Raw genomic sequence first — 18,484 nt, forward strand, 5'->3', positions numbered from 1 at the left:
TAACAACATCAGGGGAAGATTCCACTCCTAGTGGTTGGTCAAAGAATATCACCAGTTGCGACTGTTCCCGATAGCTAATGTGGCGTCCTTCTGAGGCGGGGGTGGTGTCGAAGAATTTGCCTAAGACTTTGCACTACCAACATTCTTTCTAGTAGATGGACATTCCCTCTGAAAGTGACCTGGCTGACCAGATAAATAACATACTATCTAGCCCAACTGACACCTTCCTGGATGATTTCTACCACAAGTCTCACACCATAGAAAAGTATGATGCTGCTGAGCCATACTACCCTGTGACCGAGTATCCTGAGCTCTGGTTCCATAGTTAGTCTAAAAACTTTAAGATCATCTATCTGCTAGTGGTCGGGGTACTGGGGCGCTGGAAGTAGACTGTGCATTACCTCAATTCTTCTTTTTCTACCATTTATTTCCCCACTTACCACCCTAAGGCTGATTGTGACTCTGGTCGGTTGATTTGGCTCTTTTTGCTTGTCTTTCCACCTTCCTAGCTTCAAAGATCCTTTTCTTTTTCTCTTTTACCTGCTGCATATGAATGGTCAGCCTACCAAAGTCTAAATCCATATTCAACATTGCCCCCTGTCACTCAAGTACCAGGTTATTAGAAAGGCTGGATGCAAATTTCCTCATCCGGGCTCTCATATTACTAGTCAACTTTGGTGCATAGTGGGCTAGTTTATAAAACTTCAAAGTGTACTCCTGGACAGTCATACTGCCCTACTTCAGATTCATAAACTCTTCTACTTTGGCCTTCCTCAACTCCAGAGGAAAGAATCAATCAAGGAAAATTTCCACAAATTCACCCCAAATTGTGGTCTCAGCACTCTCACCTTTTGCATCCTCCCAGTCAACATACCACTGATTCACAACATCCTTAAGCTGATAAGTTTCTAGTTCTATCCCTTCAACCTCATCCACATGCATTACCTTAAAGATCTTTTCTATCTCATCCACGAACTCATATGGATCTTCCTCCACCTCGGTGCCAGTGAACTTAGGTGGGTTTATTTTTATGAAATGTCCGACCCTGGTAGCCTCAAATGTAATAGATGCAGACCTAATATCTTATGATCATTTAGCCTAGTTTGCTACAAATTATGTCAGCATATGAATAGACCATCTAAATTCTGCATTTGAAATATCTCTCTGAGCAGTCGAGGCACGGTTGTCATCGGTCCGCGGAGCGTGAAGTGGACTGGTCTTGAATGGAGGGACTCCCAGAGTAGGTATAGGTTCTGGAGTGTGAGATCTATTACGGTTCTGCATCCCATAGGTGGGATAGACCTCATCTGCCTGAGCATTCTGATCGATGATACGCGTGGAGGCATAACTGTGTTTCTAAAATACAAGAGATCATTGATTAGGGTACAGTTCAGACTTTGAAGCATGAACTAAATCACAACGAAGGGAAATATTTCCTAAATACGGAGTAGCCTCTTGCTTATAAGTATGGCGCGCTACATATCCATAACCAAGACTCTACCCGACGCGATTTTGTAGATACCCTAGGACCATGAACCATGCGTTGATACCAAGTTTGTCATGACCTGATCTGGCGCCCTAACCGTAACGAGCATCCCAAACCATGAAGGACCAGAACACCCTTTTCTATCTATCTAGTAATCATTCACATAATTCATATGATAGAAGGTAATGCGGAAAGAGAAATCTAATATGGAAACATGGTCAATCTGAATGTGATCATAATACTGAAAACTAAAATCCAAAATATATCTAAATAATAATGTCTGACTCAGTCTATAAAATCTCCACCATAAACTAATCAAAGATGTCTGAAAGATGGGATAGGCCCCCAGTAGACCAAAACCTAACTAATAGTAGTAATATATAATAACCAGGCCTTCTGAATCATAGAAGGCTCGCGATTGCAAACTCCGATCTATGATCTGAAATCTCTACTGTTTATCTAGACCACTAGACTGTGCCTCAGAACCTAGAAGAAGGAGCATCAGCACAATTATACTACCACGCGAAGCAATCCAAAATAGAGTAATTTAACATATATATATAATACGTGAGATCAAATTTTCATCAAACATAATTTATAAAATAGTTTTTAAAAACACATGGGCATCTTCTGAAAACATGTAACCTATCTGTACATGTAAAACTCTGATCTATGTATTACTTCTGAGTTAGGTGGTATCCTTTACAAGTCTGATATTCCACGGGTGATATGGCATCCTCCATTGACTCAGTGGGGAAGCCTCCAACCCGAGTATGCCACAAGGGTTGGAGTTCCTAAATCTGATACACCACATGACACTTAAGTCAGCGTATAATAATATACTCGGGTCAGTAAATCACGGTTTTAGGCAAAGAGTTGTCTAAACTTATGAATTCTTGGGGAACTACCTAAGCTCTCTTTATGCCCTATTTTAGCCTTTTCTGAACATGCATCATTCTGAAGTTCTAAAACATGCAAATCTAATAAATTTTGATTTCTATATTCGTCTGTGTCTGTTATGGCATTTTCTGAGTTTAGTATCATCATACCAAGACTTGCAAGTCATGATTTCTGAGACATAATACATTAGGATAAATTTTTTATTTAAAGCAAAGCTTAGGCCACCCAAAAACATGCAACTGACAGAGAAGATTTTGTGTTTCGATACTCAAGTCAAAATCATGCAAAATCTTCATCAAACAAATAGTGGTCTAGTACCTTTAGCAAATCATGCACTCTTTTTTTACATGCATTATGAACATTAAACATTCATGCTAAATTTCCTCTTTAGTGATTTAAAACCATCTTTAAATCATAACAAGAGTTCAACCATTTCATCTAGTACTTTTTAAGAATTCATTGTAAAACAATTCATATGCTATGAAAAATCTAAAAATTCATAATAAGTGGGAATTCACCAAAAGTTATGCTCTTAATGAGAATTCATTCTTAAATACATGTTTTCATACATACATATTCTCAAATCACTTTGGGGAAGGTCAAAAGTCCAAAACAATGATGTTAAAACATCTAATAGGTGAATATATACATAGTTTTAAAAACCCCATTCTAAAACATAATTTTTCTATGCCCATGAGAATTTAGGAAAACCCCGCATACCTCTATTTTAGAAAATAATGGGTACTTCTTGAAGCTTGTGGATTGGAGATTCTGAATCTCTAATCGATTTTAAAAATCCAAGGTTGAATCTTGATTTATTTGGTTTTTTAGTTTGAAATCCTTGGGATTGTTCTTGAGAATTTTTAGATGAATATGGATGTATTTTGGAGAATTGGGGACTGAATTTCGTGTTTATGGCTAAATAAGGGTGGGAAAAAGACCATTTTACCCCAAAAATGGAGTGTTTAAGTCACTTAAAACCATTACATAGGTTCCGCATATGATATCATTTATGTTTACATAGGATCCACCTATACTATCGCCTATGCTTTCCAGTGGCCATGTGCAATTGGTTAGGCGATGCATATTACTTTGAAAGGTCATAACTTCTTGCTCGGAGGAAAATAGGTATCGTTAGGAATCTAACTCAAAAACCTATCATTTTACACATAGTAGGATCTCTAATTAGACATATAAAAAGAGTCATGATCGATAGAAGTTGACAAAAATTATAATGTCCACTTAAACTTAATCGGTCAAAGTAGTTTTTAACTTGTCCTTTATTCAAAGGACCTCTATGGTCTAAATTCAAGTTTGAATGGATTCACATACTACAAAAATAAGTAACATGCCATATTGGCATTAGATTTATGGCTTCGGGATTATTAATGCATCGGAATCATGGTCTATATTGTAGCCTGAAATACGGGGTGTTACAGTTAAATTCTTTGAGTTTAGGGGTATAATCATGATAACTAGGCCTAAGTCCCTTAGTCTTAATGTTTACGTGCCTAGTATAACATAAATGTGGGGATAAAATTATGTGTTTTGACTGAAGTGTAGAACTGCAGACTACGATCTCAAGTATTGTGGTCGCTATCCCAATGACCATGATCGTGGCTTCACAGTCATGGTCACTTCTCCATGATTGCCATAACTGAGGGCAGTTTTTGTACGTACTAAAATTTTTTGCATATTTATTTCTTCCCCCAAAACCTTCTATAACACTGTCGCATGCATTTATTTATTTTATCTAGTATTTTTTGGTTCGATAATACTAATTTTGGTCTGAGTTGCATAACTTACAAGTTCTCAGATACAAATATGGGAGATTTTGATGAAACCAAATTCATGGCCGCACAATGCAACACCTCAACTATAAGGATTTTCATAGGATAAGGCTACTCCCTAAAAGGGGTATTAGCTTAGACAAGGTAGAGGAGAAGCTCTCAGAATTCTATGCCAGACTCACTACAACCCGGTGGATTTTCTTATCCCTAAAACCCTACTATTCTAATGAAAAGTGGGTGCATGAGTTCTATGCAAATGTCAGATAGTTTCTCTCATAAACCTAGTGATGACAACTCAGGGTAAGCAAGTGAACTTTGGAGTGGAGCATATTAATGTGGTGTATGGGCTCCCAAATGCTGATATGGGGCAGTTTCATGCCAAGGTATGTGAGTCAGGGACCTGGATGGCTAATATCTTGTGTCCTGGAAAAGTAGTCCCCTGGGAAACCACCAAAAGAGATATTCTAATGAATTACTTCAAGGCTGAAGCAAGATTGTGGCTGAATATCTTCTATAGCAAAGTCTCTCCAAGAACTCATATGACCATTGTTACAGACACATGAGCTCGGATGGTAGCTTGTCTTATCTTACACATTGCTCTGAGTATAAGAAAAATTATGATCTCAGAGTGGCGGTACTTTAAGAACCATGGAGGTACTCATCTTCTCTTTTATTTCCTAATCACTGAGTTATGTAGGAGGGTAGAAGTAGAGGAATATGCTGCAGATACTTAGGTATATCTAGGTTCCCTTATTTGTCCACTTAAATTTTGAGGTGAGGGTTCCCAGTCCAGAGCAATAAAAGAAAGATAGACTCTGGCAAATCAACCCAAGAGGATATAGATTCAGGCAGACCATTATCAGCCAACCCCCTCAATGACATTTTAGGTCAGATAAGGGTGGTAAGAAAGCTGTCATCCAAATTGCCTAAGGGACCAAGAAAACTCTCCATTGCTCACCATTCATACATAGCTCATTCAGATTATGAGAAGTACCTGGAAGAGCAGCAGAAGCAGGGAGCCACCATATCCACCTTGGAAAGAACATATTCAGCCTTGATTTTATCTCACATGGAGCGCAAAGATTCACATGAGAAGATGGTAAAAAGAGAGAAGAAAAGAGATATGTTCTTCAATAAGATTTGGATGGGGGTAAAAGGCATCTTTAAGGTGCTTAAGCCTAATCTTCAACTACCTTTATCGAGGTTGGAAAGTGAAGATAAGGTCCTTGCAGATTGGTTTACTACCGATGCTGATGATGCTGATTGTAATGGTGTAGAGCCAGCAGAGGATGATAGATCTTGATACAGATATAAGGAGACCCCTCTTAATCTTGCTATATTGAACATGCAGTGAGGACACTGCATTCCTTTTAGTTGGGGGTGCCACCGGATTTGTATTGTTTCGATTAATGCTGGATGTTTTATGTTATTTTGGTTGATACCCTGGATACTATTTTTATTTTGTTTTGAGATGCTATATTGTTTGGCACACTAATGGTGCCCACGTTTTATGGATTACCATGTTTTTTTCTTTTATTTTAGTTTTTCTTCTAACTTTAGCTTTATTATTAATTTTGGTGATGCATGACTTGCTTTTCCCTATGATAAATTAAGTGAATACATTCTTAAAGGTAAAGCATCATGTTTGGGTTTAGAGACATAGGTGCAGGAGAATTCTGAGTACCTGTAGCATAGATGTCACAAATACAAGGGAAGTCTGAGTACCTGTAGCATTGAAAAGTGCAAATTTGGGATCACATTTTACACTGTTGCTGAAATCTGAGTAACCATATGGTTAGTTTGCCCGTTTTGAGCCAATATGTGAGACTAAGGCTTTGGTTGTAGCCGTAGTTTAGTAAATTATGCATGGTGCTAATGCAAAATTAACAATCCCCTATATCCAAAATTTTTGAAAAATCAAGGCCATGGACACGAGAAACTTTGTAACAAAACTTCTTCTTATTTTGTGACTCCATAAGTTATTGACTTGTAAATAATGATAGATACTCTAATTTTTTCTCTCACGGAAGGGAAAATTGGACCTCCTTGGAGAGTTTTTGCATGCCATGTTCGGTGAGGTTTTTGTAGTTATCTCTTGTATACTTCTGTTATCTAGAACTTGCCTCATTAGTCTTTCAAAGCTAATTTGGATTGTATTTAGTTGGAGAAATTATCTTAGGCCATCTTTGTAATTTTGGAAGCCACTTTATCCTAAAAAGTCTACCTAAGCATAAATGTAACCCCTAGTTACCCACTTTGAGCCTTTGGACCTTTCTTTGACAAACACATTACAAATTGTGAACCATTCTTTTTATCCCTCTCTTGAACCATACCCTCCTTGAAATTGAAATTGCAGCTTGAAGCAAAAATCCTAAGTTGGGGGTGGTGAAAGTTGATGGAAGGAAGTTTGAGGCCACGAAGTGTTAGTAAAATATCGAATGTGCCTAAGTATGAAAATAAAGGAATAGAAAAAGAAAGGATCTAATAAAAGAAAGAATTGCATAAAAATTGAAAGAAAAAACATGAAAGAAATGGGTAAACAAAGAAAGCAAAAAGAAGGCATGATGAAAGAGAGAAAACAAAGAAGAGTAGCCCATAGTAAAAAAAAAGATTGAAAAGTGTGATGTATATGTTCAAGGAAGGGTGTAACCATGTTGTTCCCGAATAATATCCTACCCTGACCCGAACCAGCATTACAAGCTTATAAAGTCCTTTGAGATCTCCAACCACTTAATTTCTTTATAGTGGCAATTGAAAATTAGGGCAAGCCTATTGTATGACACTTGTTGCATAGAGATTTCTTTTGTGAGGGAGAGAGTTGTTGCACTTAAAATTCCTTGTTGCATATTTGGTCGCCTGGTGTGTGAAATTCTCTTTCTTGTGGGGTTAGCATGTAGAACAAGTTAAGGTGGGTGATTTCATCACCTTCTAAGCGATGAGGCATATGGAGTATGACTTAGTTTTGGTCAAAAAGTGAGTCACTTCTAGAGTATTAGTTTTTGTTGCTTGATTGCTCTTTGAAGTCTTGTTTATCCTTTGATAGTTCATCTTATGGTGAGGGGATTAGTGAAAAATAGCTTAGCCCATGTACAATGAGCTATTTGTGGTGATGACTAAAGTTGAGGACATTGTGATCTTTTAAGCATAAAGTTTAGGCATAGATGATTCTGGCTAATGGTTAGAGCTAGTATTGCTTGAGGACAAGCAATAGCTTTAAGTTGGGGGTGTTGATGAGTGGTGATTTTACCACGCATTCTCACTTAATATTCGTGCACATTACCTTGTTTTGAATGAATAAAAGATACATAATTATGATTAAATACACTAATATCCACTATTTGCAGGCATAGAGTTGAGGAGATAGAAAGATGTAGAACGGATCTTGAATTGATCAACAGGAAGCAAGAAAATTTTAGCTAAAGACCTGGAGCAGAAGAGCCTCTGTTATCACGGTCACGGTCTGTTGATTGCGATTGGGGTCTTCTGACCGCGGTCGCGGTAGTCAAAGTATGGTCCATCAATTACAGTCACAGAAGATAACCGGGGTCGCGGCCAAACCCCTGTGATCGCAGTTTAGCAGAAAATAGAAGCCCAAGGGAAAATCTAGAAATGCACGTGGTTGATCCCAATTTTGACAAAAAGACTCAAACCCTAGCATAAATAATCCCATATTCCCCAATTTTTAGGTTTAGCTCTTTAATTCATAGCCTCCATACCTTGAGAAGAAAATATTTTATAAATTTTGGGTAAAGAATACATTGGAGTAACTTCTAAGTGGAAGAATAGCTCACTTTCATTGTTGATTTGTGGGAGTCCAAAGTTGGAAGTAATATTCACATAATCTTCAACAAGTTATTTCAATAGAAATTATGGGTATATCTATGTTTATTTATCATATGTGTAGCTAGATCTCGCTCTTGGGGTTATGTGTGAATAGGGGTTAAAGTGTGGGGGGTTGTTATTGTTAGACTCTATTTGGTAATTCATTTTTATGGGGTTTTATCATTGCTATGCCAATTTGGTTGGGAGTTTTGGGTCAAATCCCCAAATACCCACATGGGTTTGATGAGTGAAAGCTCCAAACTCCAGAATCTCGAGGCCATCTTTGAAAGAAAGGTTTTGGGTGAACTTTAGGAATCCATATCATCCTTGAAAGAGGGATGTGGATACCAAAGCAATCATAGACAATTATATGTGTAGTTTGCTAAATTTTACCTATCTTAGACATAAGGATGATTGTGAAGTTAACTATACCATGGGTATTATCCTAGAAATAGGATGCCTAAATTGAGGTTTGGTTACCAAATGTTGAACACACCCATTAGGTATTTGAAATACTCAATAGGTGAAAGTTTGATGCTTTGTTGAAACACTAGAATCAAAATCTATAACCAAACCTACTCATATTTGATTTACTAAATTGATGTTGATCACTAACACCTACATGTCACTCCCTTAGTAATACATAATTCCAAGATTCGTGCATAATTTTTAAAACTCTAATTATTCATATCCCTAAATTTATACTAGAAAAAAACAAAAAGAAACAATAGTGCAGATACCTATCTCCCCTATTTTTATCTTCTTGTGCTATTGGTCTGAATTTAACTTGTATATATTATTCAAAATTAATTTGGTCACCACTCACATTGTTCCTCGTAGATTCGACCCTGACTACAAATTTGGATAAATATATTGACAACGACCTCCTTGCACTTAAATTAACGTGTAAGTTGAGTATTATCAATAAACAATCATTGAAGGAGTCCCCAAAAAATAAGAATCCATTTATGAAGACCTTAATCGTGTCCTCTACCATCTTTGAAAATATGGACATCGTGCATCGTTGGAAGGTGGCAGATGAATTGCATAATCCAAATGGCATTCTCTTGAAAGCAAAATTCCTATAGGGGTAGGTAAATATTGCCTTTTCTTGGTCCTTGAGAGCAATGGTGATTTAATTGTAGCCCGAGTACCCATCAAGAAAACAATACCAACCCCGGCCTGCTAATCTATCTAGCATTTGATCCATGAAAGGCATGGGGAAGTGGTCTTTTTGGGTCCAAGAGTTTAGTTTTTTATAATCCATGCACACTCTCTACCCAGTCACTAGTCTTATGGGTACAAGTTCATTACTTTAATTAAAAACTACTGTGATTCCATCCTTCTTTGGCATGCATTGACCCAGGATAACCCACTTGCTATCCACAATGGGGTAAACTACTCAAGCATCTAACCATTTAATAATTTCCTTCTTCACTACCTCCTGTATAGAGGGATTCAGTTGCCTTTGGTGTTCAATGTTGGGGATATATTTTGGCTCAAGCTGTATTTTGTGAGTGCAAATATCCAACGGAATACCCATGATATCTTCTATGTTCCATCCTATAGCTCTCTTGAACCTCTACAATACCGATGTCAATTCTTCAATTTATGGTTTCATGAAGTCTACAATAATAATTATCGATAAGGTATTGTTGGCCCATAAGAATGCATAATGCAAATGCGAGAGGATGGCTTCAATTCCAAAATTGGCAGCTTCTCTATAGGAGTTGTTCTATTCTTCAAATCAAGGTAAAGATTTTTTGGAGCACATCTGTGAGAACCCCTACTATACAATGTCTGCACTATTTCACCATATTCTTTAATGCTATAACTCTCGAAATTCATGATCACTGCTACTAATACTTTGACTTCAAGCGTCACTTTAATAGTCATTATCTCTATAATCACATTTCATTAATGGTGTCTATTACTGACAACACTTTCATATTTTCTGGTTGCTACATTGTCAGACACACATCAAAAACTATTTACTCATCATTGATTTTGAAAGTTATCTCTTCCAAGTCCATATTAATCAATGCCCTAGTTGTGGATACGAAGGGTCTACCCAATATAATAAGGTCTTGCATGTCCACTTTGTATTCAAGAATCATGAAATCTACTGGAAATCTAAAGAATGCCACCCTTACTTCTACATCACGCAAAACGCCCACTGGTTGCTTTACAGATAAATTATCCATAAGTAGCTCTGTGGATGTAGGTTTGAGTGCTCCCAAACCCATCACCTTATATAGCATAGGCGGCATTAAGTTGATGTTATCTCCTAAATCACATAAGGCTTGGTTAAGGCCAAAGGGCCTAATAGAATACAGAATAGTGATTGCTTTAGGATCTTCTTTCTTCTCTACTAGAAGTACAGAAGGGACTGCCATGTAGTACAGAAGGGACTACACTACCATGGCATACAACATCATTATATCTGTCAGTGACCAAGTCCTTACTGCATCACTCTCATAATCATCATCACTACATGTCAGCTACTCAAATTTTGATATTGGGGTTTTATTCATCACAATGCTATCATTTTTTAGCTTCACAGTAGCAGGTATTGGAAGATCATCAGTAAAGGTTCCATTCCTAGTATTAATATCTAGATAATGACTTATGGTTGGAGGACTTTGAACTCTGCCACTCAGAGGAGTAATAGGTTCTGTTTTAACAAAGCAGATCTCTTCCAAGACTTTGCCTCTAACTTCTTGATTACAATTGTATGAGCGTCAACTGCCTATGTCAGGCCTAAAATATCTACTTTGATATCCTTAAGGTTGGCCTTTTGACTCTCGTGCCCCTTTACCAGTTTGGTCAACATTGCTTCTATTCTTGATTTTGTATTATGAATGCCTAGTGGAATATACCTGTCTTTCTTCTCTTTATAGTCATCCCTTCTATGCTAATCACCATTTTGCTCCATATTGCAATCTCTATATGTATTAGCATAGTAGTTCCAACCTTGGTTTCCTTGCCCTTAGGCTCAAAAACATACCAGCTAACAATCCAGATACTTAGCCTCCTCTTCTAATTCTGACTAATAAGCTCTAGAAGTTGTACCCCGTGTTCCAATTGTTTCCACTTTTTTTGAATATGTTGCTGCAAACTACTTAGACAAAAATTTCTTGCACTATAAAATCATCAGCTACTCTTTGGTCATTGGTGGAACCAATAGCATAAGTACCAGAACCCCTTTCTTTCTCCCGAGTTTGCCACCAAGAATGTCTGAAGCTACCTCCTGGCGTAGTCTCATAAAATCTTCTCCAGAGATTGTGTCTACCATGGATCTGGAACTGATCATCAAGGCTTTGTAGAATACTCCAACAAGCCCCTAAAATCTGATGGTTGGGCACCACACTCAACTTCTTCTTAAACTTGAACCAAACCTCGTACATAGACTCATATTGCAGCTATCTAAAATTATAAATCTCATCTTTAAGCTACAGTATCTTTGATGGAGGAAATAATCGATTTAAGAATTACCTGCGTAACTCTTTCTATATTGTGATAGATGTTATTAGAAATTCCCCTAACCATAAAGATGTTTCTTATCAGTGAGAAATAGAACAACATCAATATAAGTACCTTCTAATTCACCACTGGATTTATATAAGAACTGAATATCCTAATGAAATTTTCAAGGTATATATTTCCGTCATCAATAGGCAAACCCATAACTATACCCTTCAAGTTTAAGAGATGGATCATGGGATTAGTTATTTCAAACTTAACACTTGGGGGAAAATAGGAGGAACAATAGCTCATGTTTCCTCCGGCTCAACATATTCTAAGTCCTCAGCCTCATCCTCGTATGGATGCAAGTATAGTTACACTGGGATCACTTAATATCGTTTGCTTCTAACTCTATTCTGATTACCATCTCGTGCTTCTTAGTAATTTTCTTCCTCTCTCTGCTTAACTAGCTCTGCCTTTCAAGTTATTTAATGTGAATCTTCTTTCCTACTCTCGTTAGCAACTTATGCTAACAGCTCCTCAGTCTATCGATAAACATTATCCTAAACTCCATGTTGAGTAAAGGGGGAACTTTGGGTGTATAATCATGAACCCCTTAGAATATAATCTCTATTAGGATTTATCATCCTACTCATTGGCTATAGGATTCTCTCTGGATTCATATTCAAAGGGAGTAAGAGATTTCCTTGACTCCTAGTGCTAGGCATACATCAATGTATACACTAAGAACAACAAATAAAACCCATGAACTTTAGCAACTTTAATATACTAAATACCATAATCCCCGAAAATAGCACCAACATTTTGATCCATGCCCAAACTACACCTCTAAATTAAGGCTAAAGCAATCATAATCAAGTATAGTAACCCAACTAGGTTGGGTTCGTACCCACAAAGACTACAGGTATTGTATCTCTCTTTTGCTGGAATCAATGGGTATGTGTGAAGAGTAAATGGGGGTTTTATAGTATCAAGTAACTGTAAGTAATAGAATGCAGTCTTTGGTTGAAATCAATAGGAGATGAACAATAGGACTGTGTTCCCCCTAGTATCTCAAATTCATAAGTTTATCATGATCAGCTGAACCAACCCAGAATCTTACATGTAGAATCTTCTAAGTTATGTACCATCAATTGTCTTGTCGACCCATTAATGGATTTCACCCTTTTACCTTTTGAGTCTCTAAGTGTCGCTCTACTAACCTTTATCTTAGATTCTAGTTAACTATCACATTATGGTTCTCAAGTTATCAGATAAAACTAATTGGTTTATGAAAATAATACTAGTAAGCTTGTTTTGGCATTTAACTCTAAATTACTATTATCATTATGTTTTACTAGTCCTTACTCCCCTTTAAGAGTGAATAGGAATATTTAGGCGGCATCCTACCATTTACAACCACTAAGACAACTTTAAAACTGAAGATAATACAATACATGCATAGGTACTAGTTCAGATCAGCTTTGCACTTTACCTACTTTGTCAATCTGTCAGGGTTTCCACAACCCTTGCTAAGGGTTTTAGCCATTCATGCTTGTGAAACTACAAATGAATTTCATGATGTAAAACATTAAAGTGATAACACAATAGTCAATGATCAAAACTCAAAGTCAAAAACTAAATTATCAACCAAAATTTCCAATACAAGAATTCCAAAAATATTAATATGTTAAAGTGTGTAAAATAATATTAAAGTGTGTAACTCCTACTAAAAACTCAAAAAGGGTATTTATAGTACATGAGGAAATACTAAAAATCAAAGACCTAATGAAAATAAAAAAGGAGTCGGTGGCCACTTACTTGGTCCACATACGACTTTTACGTACTACATACGGTCCGCAAGTGAACCCAGGTAAGTTTCAAAAAAACTTCCTGCAGCTTTGAACACTCTGGATCTTGGAATCTAGCACTTACTTTAGCCCCTTATAGTCCACAAGTAATACATACGGCCTGCAAGTGGACTAAGGTAAGTGCCAAAGTCTTCAAATTCCTGCAACCAAGCTTCTAGACCTCAAATTCGAGTACATGTTTTGATCACATACGCCGGTAAGTGCCATATACACCCAAAAATGCTCAAGTAAGTTCGTTTTTCAAATTTTTCTTGAACTTAGCATCCAAAACCTAATTTCCTTCAAATTATAGCCAAAACACACCATATCTAACAAAACAACCTAAGAGTCATGCATATTTTCATAGTTTTAAGCATCAAAAGTTCTATAAATTCATAGCACATCATTTTGTTCGAGGATGAATTTGATTTTTTGTGATGGATGATGTAACCACCTAAATTTTTAAGGAAATATGTGTTTTTATGTAATTTGACTATTTTATCCCTCCCTATTTGCATTGTGGTATTTCTGGGGTGTGAGGTTAATTGACATGGTTCCTAATGCATTTTGGTATCATTTGTGTGATATTGTGGATTTTTGAAGCTTTGAAAGCCTTATTATGCACTTCTGTGGTTATCTTCTGATCCGTGCAACGAATGGTTGAACAGACTATGCAAGTAAATCTAAAACATTGATTTTAGGGTGATAACATATTTAATCTAGTTTTACAAATTTTAAATCTCATTTCAACCCTCGATCTAGAAAACTATAAATTTGAGTTTTGGGGTCAACCTGATGAAAATAATGTATTTTTGAAAATATAATATCGCCATTGATTCTGGAGCATCGAATTTAGTGTGCTTACATAGTTCATTAGCATATATCAGATTTCAAAAGAATCTCGAAGGCTTGGCGGAAACTTATAAGAATTTCTAAGTTTTAGTTGGTTTCTAGGGCAGCTATGATCGCACCATTTGAGTGGAGATCGGACCAGTATGTGTAGAGAGGTTAGTACAATTTTCTTAAGGGAGATGGTGAATGGTACACCTCCTCCTGATGCCAGGGTGTGTGATTGAACACCTGGGTGTGCGATTGCAGCACCTAGATTACCTGAAAGGGGTATAAATAAACCCCTTAGGTTGCCAATTAGCTCAATTTTCACCCATATATTGAGAGATAAACCCTAAAATAGTGTGAGATCTTAAAATTTAAGCATCTATGTACTTGGGAAGCTACATTAATATTTATTTCTTGATTCTTTTATGGATTTAAGGTAAGAATCCACCATTTTCTTAGTTGAATTTCTTGATTAGTTTCTCAAAATCTCAAAAAATCCCAATTTCACTCTTTTTTTACTTGAATAATATTTCTAATCCTATAATTACTTATTTTTCCTCGATTCATCTTCAAAACAAATTCAATCCTTGATTTTAAAATGGATTTTGAAGGTTTTACTTGGGAAAGTTTAAAATGATTTTTCTCCGATTTGGACCTCATTTTTAACTAGATTTAAATTGGATTTTTAGTTGTAGGTTCCTAAATGTATGAGGAACACAATTTTTAAATAAATTTATAATTTTTCCCTTCTCTTTCAAAAACTTATTTCGAGGGTCCATTTTGACCTCAAACTAAAAGTAGGCAATATGAGTATCGTTGGCTTTGTTTTGATGCATATATTCTATATTTATTTATTTTAGTTGATTTTTTGATATTTAGTGAGAAGTAAGATTGTGGGTTGAAGTATTTCACACCGATTTTTGGTCTTGAGGTAGGTTATGGCTTAACTTCTTTTAGACTAGGCTAGGTAGTTAATTTATAGACAAAAATGTATGCTAAAGGTGTGGGACTAGTCATGAAAAATGGATATCTTTTTGTTTTGTTCCTGTTTGGAAGATTATATGTGACGTAATTGGTGGATTTGGTATATTATATGCTATGTGTGATTGTGTGGGGTCTTATGTCATGATTTATAGCCTATATACATGAGAATAATTGTATTTTTCTTGATGAAAAGCCTGTTGTGGTACCAATTGTGAAAGGTGATGTATTCATAATCTATTGGCATATGAATCATGTGGAAATTTTATGAATGGTTAGAAAAAATGAGTGGATAATTAGCACCTGCAATTTGTATATTGGTTGGTTGTGGAAATACGAATTTCGATTGGTTGTGAACATTGCATCATCATCTTCATGGCATCACATGCATAATTTCACAGGCTTGTTGTTGTTGTATGTGAACTTGATTTAGGTCTTATGTTATATATGTGCTCTCAGAAACACGGGAAATACTGGAGACTCTAAAAATACTAGAAATATTGAATTTTATAGACCTTCTCCAAGGGAGATGCCAGAAAGGAGTCATGAATATTGGTATAAGATATTGGATCATACAAACCTTCTCCAAAAATTATGCTAGAGAAGAGTCATGGATATTGGTTTTATACGGATTGACGAATCCCTCCATGGGTCCTATTTCGGGAGGCCTACCACCGTAGGTGTATAAGTGATAGTATATGGGTTGACAAACCCTCCATGGATCCTACGTCGGGAGGTAGCCTTCGTAGATGTATATGAAGGTTTTACGACAACCTCGCACATTATCATCATCATCATCATCATCATCATTGTAGACACGTGATTTTTTACTCTCCCCAAATTTTAATCTATTTTTTGGCATTAAATATTTATATTTTGTCTAATATTTATTTTAGCTCTTATTTCATTTTTGATAGGTTGATTAAAAAAATGTCGAAAAGAGTTCAAAATATGAAGTTACATTTTAGGATATATTTATTTATTTATTTATTCTTTATTTTTAAATAATAAGAAAAATTTTAAAAATATTTTTTTTTTAAATTTAGATTTTAATAAATAAGCTAGTAATTTTATTATTTTTCTTGATTATATTTTTATTTTAGGCTAGTTATCTATCTTTTTTATATTCTCTTAAGTATAAAAATTAATTAGTTAATATTATTCTAATTATTATTTATTTTATATATATATATATATATATATATATATAAGAAATCCTTATCCTAAAATCTACCCAAACTCCCGCGTCCCCAACTTCCCTACACATCCTCTCCCCACGTTCACCCACGACAATACAATACAACTTCCACAACCTCCCTCCACTCAACTTTCTCAAACCCTTATATTAACACACACATACAAGAAACCTACGAAGACTACCAAGAGACTCCCTCCACAAAATAACAAACAATGGCCTACAACCATATACTCCCTCACGTCCCTATAACTTCCAGAAAACCAAAACCAACTACAACTAAAACAATCAAAAATCCCTCACTTCCCAAGCTTTGAGGTTTGTTCGCAGTTTCAAGTTCGTGGATTTTGAACATTACCTATTAGAAAATTAAATTTCGTAAGTTCTTGTTGGTTGTTGTCTGGTGTCTTTGAAACTTTCCATATAAAATCCCATCGAAAGATTTTTATTTGTTCTACTGATCTATTTCAAATATTATACTTTTTCTAGGAATTCAATATTGCAAAGCTTCTCTAAATGTTCATCTTTTGCCTTAATTTATTTTGATGAATATTGCTTGAACTGTAACATGATACCTGTCTAATTTGATGTTATTTTTATTTTCATTTTCTTGTTACTACACATGGTTAGATTATTGACTAGGAATATTCTATTTATTTATTTATTTACTTATTTATTTTGTTTAACTTTTCTATTATTTTGATTTAATCACTGGTTAATACGGATCATCTGAATAAGAAATCCCTATTACTTGGTTTAACAATGGGGTTCCATTGTTATTATTTTTGTTAACCCTTATGTTGCATGCATACATTTTAGTAAAAAATGGAATTTAAATAATTTTGTTTCATAAAAGCTTGGAAGTATAAACAAACATACAAATAACAACTTTTATTTTCCAATTTTGTTACCTACTATTTCAAATTCTGTGTTCACTTAGAGTGATTGGGTAGTCTTTCATAGTTATTGTTTTTGTATTTGTTTTTGTAATTATTTAGTTTCAGAATTGATATAGAAAAATCAAAATATTTTTTTATTAATATAGATGTTTAATTTTTGTTGTATGTTAGCATGTCGTGGTTAGTATTATTTATATTATTTGATTTGTTAGTCGTTTGAATTCACTTGATTCTTTGCTTTTGAGTCCATGTGAAATACTTTGAAATAAATCTATTAAGTCACCAGGTAAATTAGTTGTATATAATATAATCTTGTTAATTTGGTCTCTTTATTAGTATTAGAATATATATTTAATTCTCTAATAACTTCACATTAATTAACATATGTAATGGAAAAGAAAAGAGAAGGAACAATAATTTGTGAGAGGGTGAGGCAAGTTGCGGGGTAATCCAAGACTTGTTGCAAATTTAAAATATAAAAGGGTGAAGAATGTAAACATGGATAGGACAAGATTGTCTCGAGTTACAAGAGACGAACAAGTACCTTTGATATTAGACAAGTTGTAGGCACGCTTAATATATTGGTATCGATTAAGAATACGACGTACGCATATGTATGAGACGTTTTAAAAATAATTCGAGGATGCAGTATTTCACCTTGGCAAAGATCATCCTAAAATTATTTTTTTTCTAGCTTAATACAAGAGATATAGACAAATATTAGACATTAAAAATGAGTGAATTAAGGCCTGCAAATATAATTTATCCAAAATAATTTAAGTCAAGCATAAGTTGATAAAAGAGACCGTGCTAGAACCACTGGACTCGAGGGGTGCCTCATACCTTTCTCTCAATCAATAGAATTTCTCACCTAGTCTTTTATTTTTGTAGTCCAACAAAGAATCATTTCATTTTGATTAGGGCTTCAATAATGTGACTTGGAACACCATAGCTCAATTCCAAGTGGCGACTCTATAAATAACATAATCTCTATTCAAAATCGTCACTTAAATTGAAAAACCTTTCGACCTCCATAGGGAGAAAAAAAGGTGTGACATCTCTGGCGACTCTGCTTGGAATAACCTGAATTTGAGCTTTTGATATCGACTTTTACTTGCTTTAATTATTTAGAAATTGTGTTTATTGGCATAATATGCTACTTGTCACACATTTATCGATTTGATATTGTTGAATTGCATTATAAATTATCTTGCGCACCCCCCATGAGTCTCTGAAGTATAGGATAGAAGGAATACAAT

The sequence above is a fragment of the Capsicum annuum genome, chromosome 9 (genome assembly GCF_002878395.1).
Source record: "Capsicum annuum cultivar UCD-10X-F1 chromosome 9, UCD10Xv1.1, whole genome shotgun sequence".
In the NCBI taxonomy this organism is placed as follows: domain Eukaryota; kingdom Viridiplantae; phylum Streptophyta; class Magnoliopsida; order Solanales; family Solanaceae; genus Capsicum; species Capsicum annuum.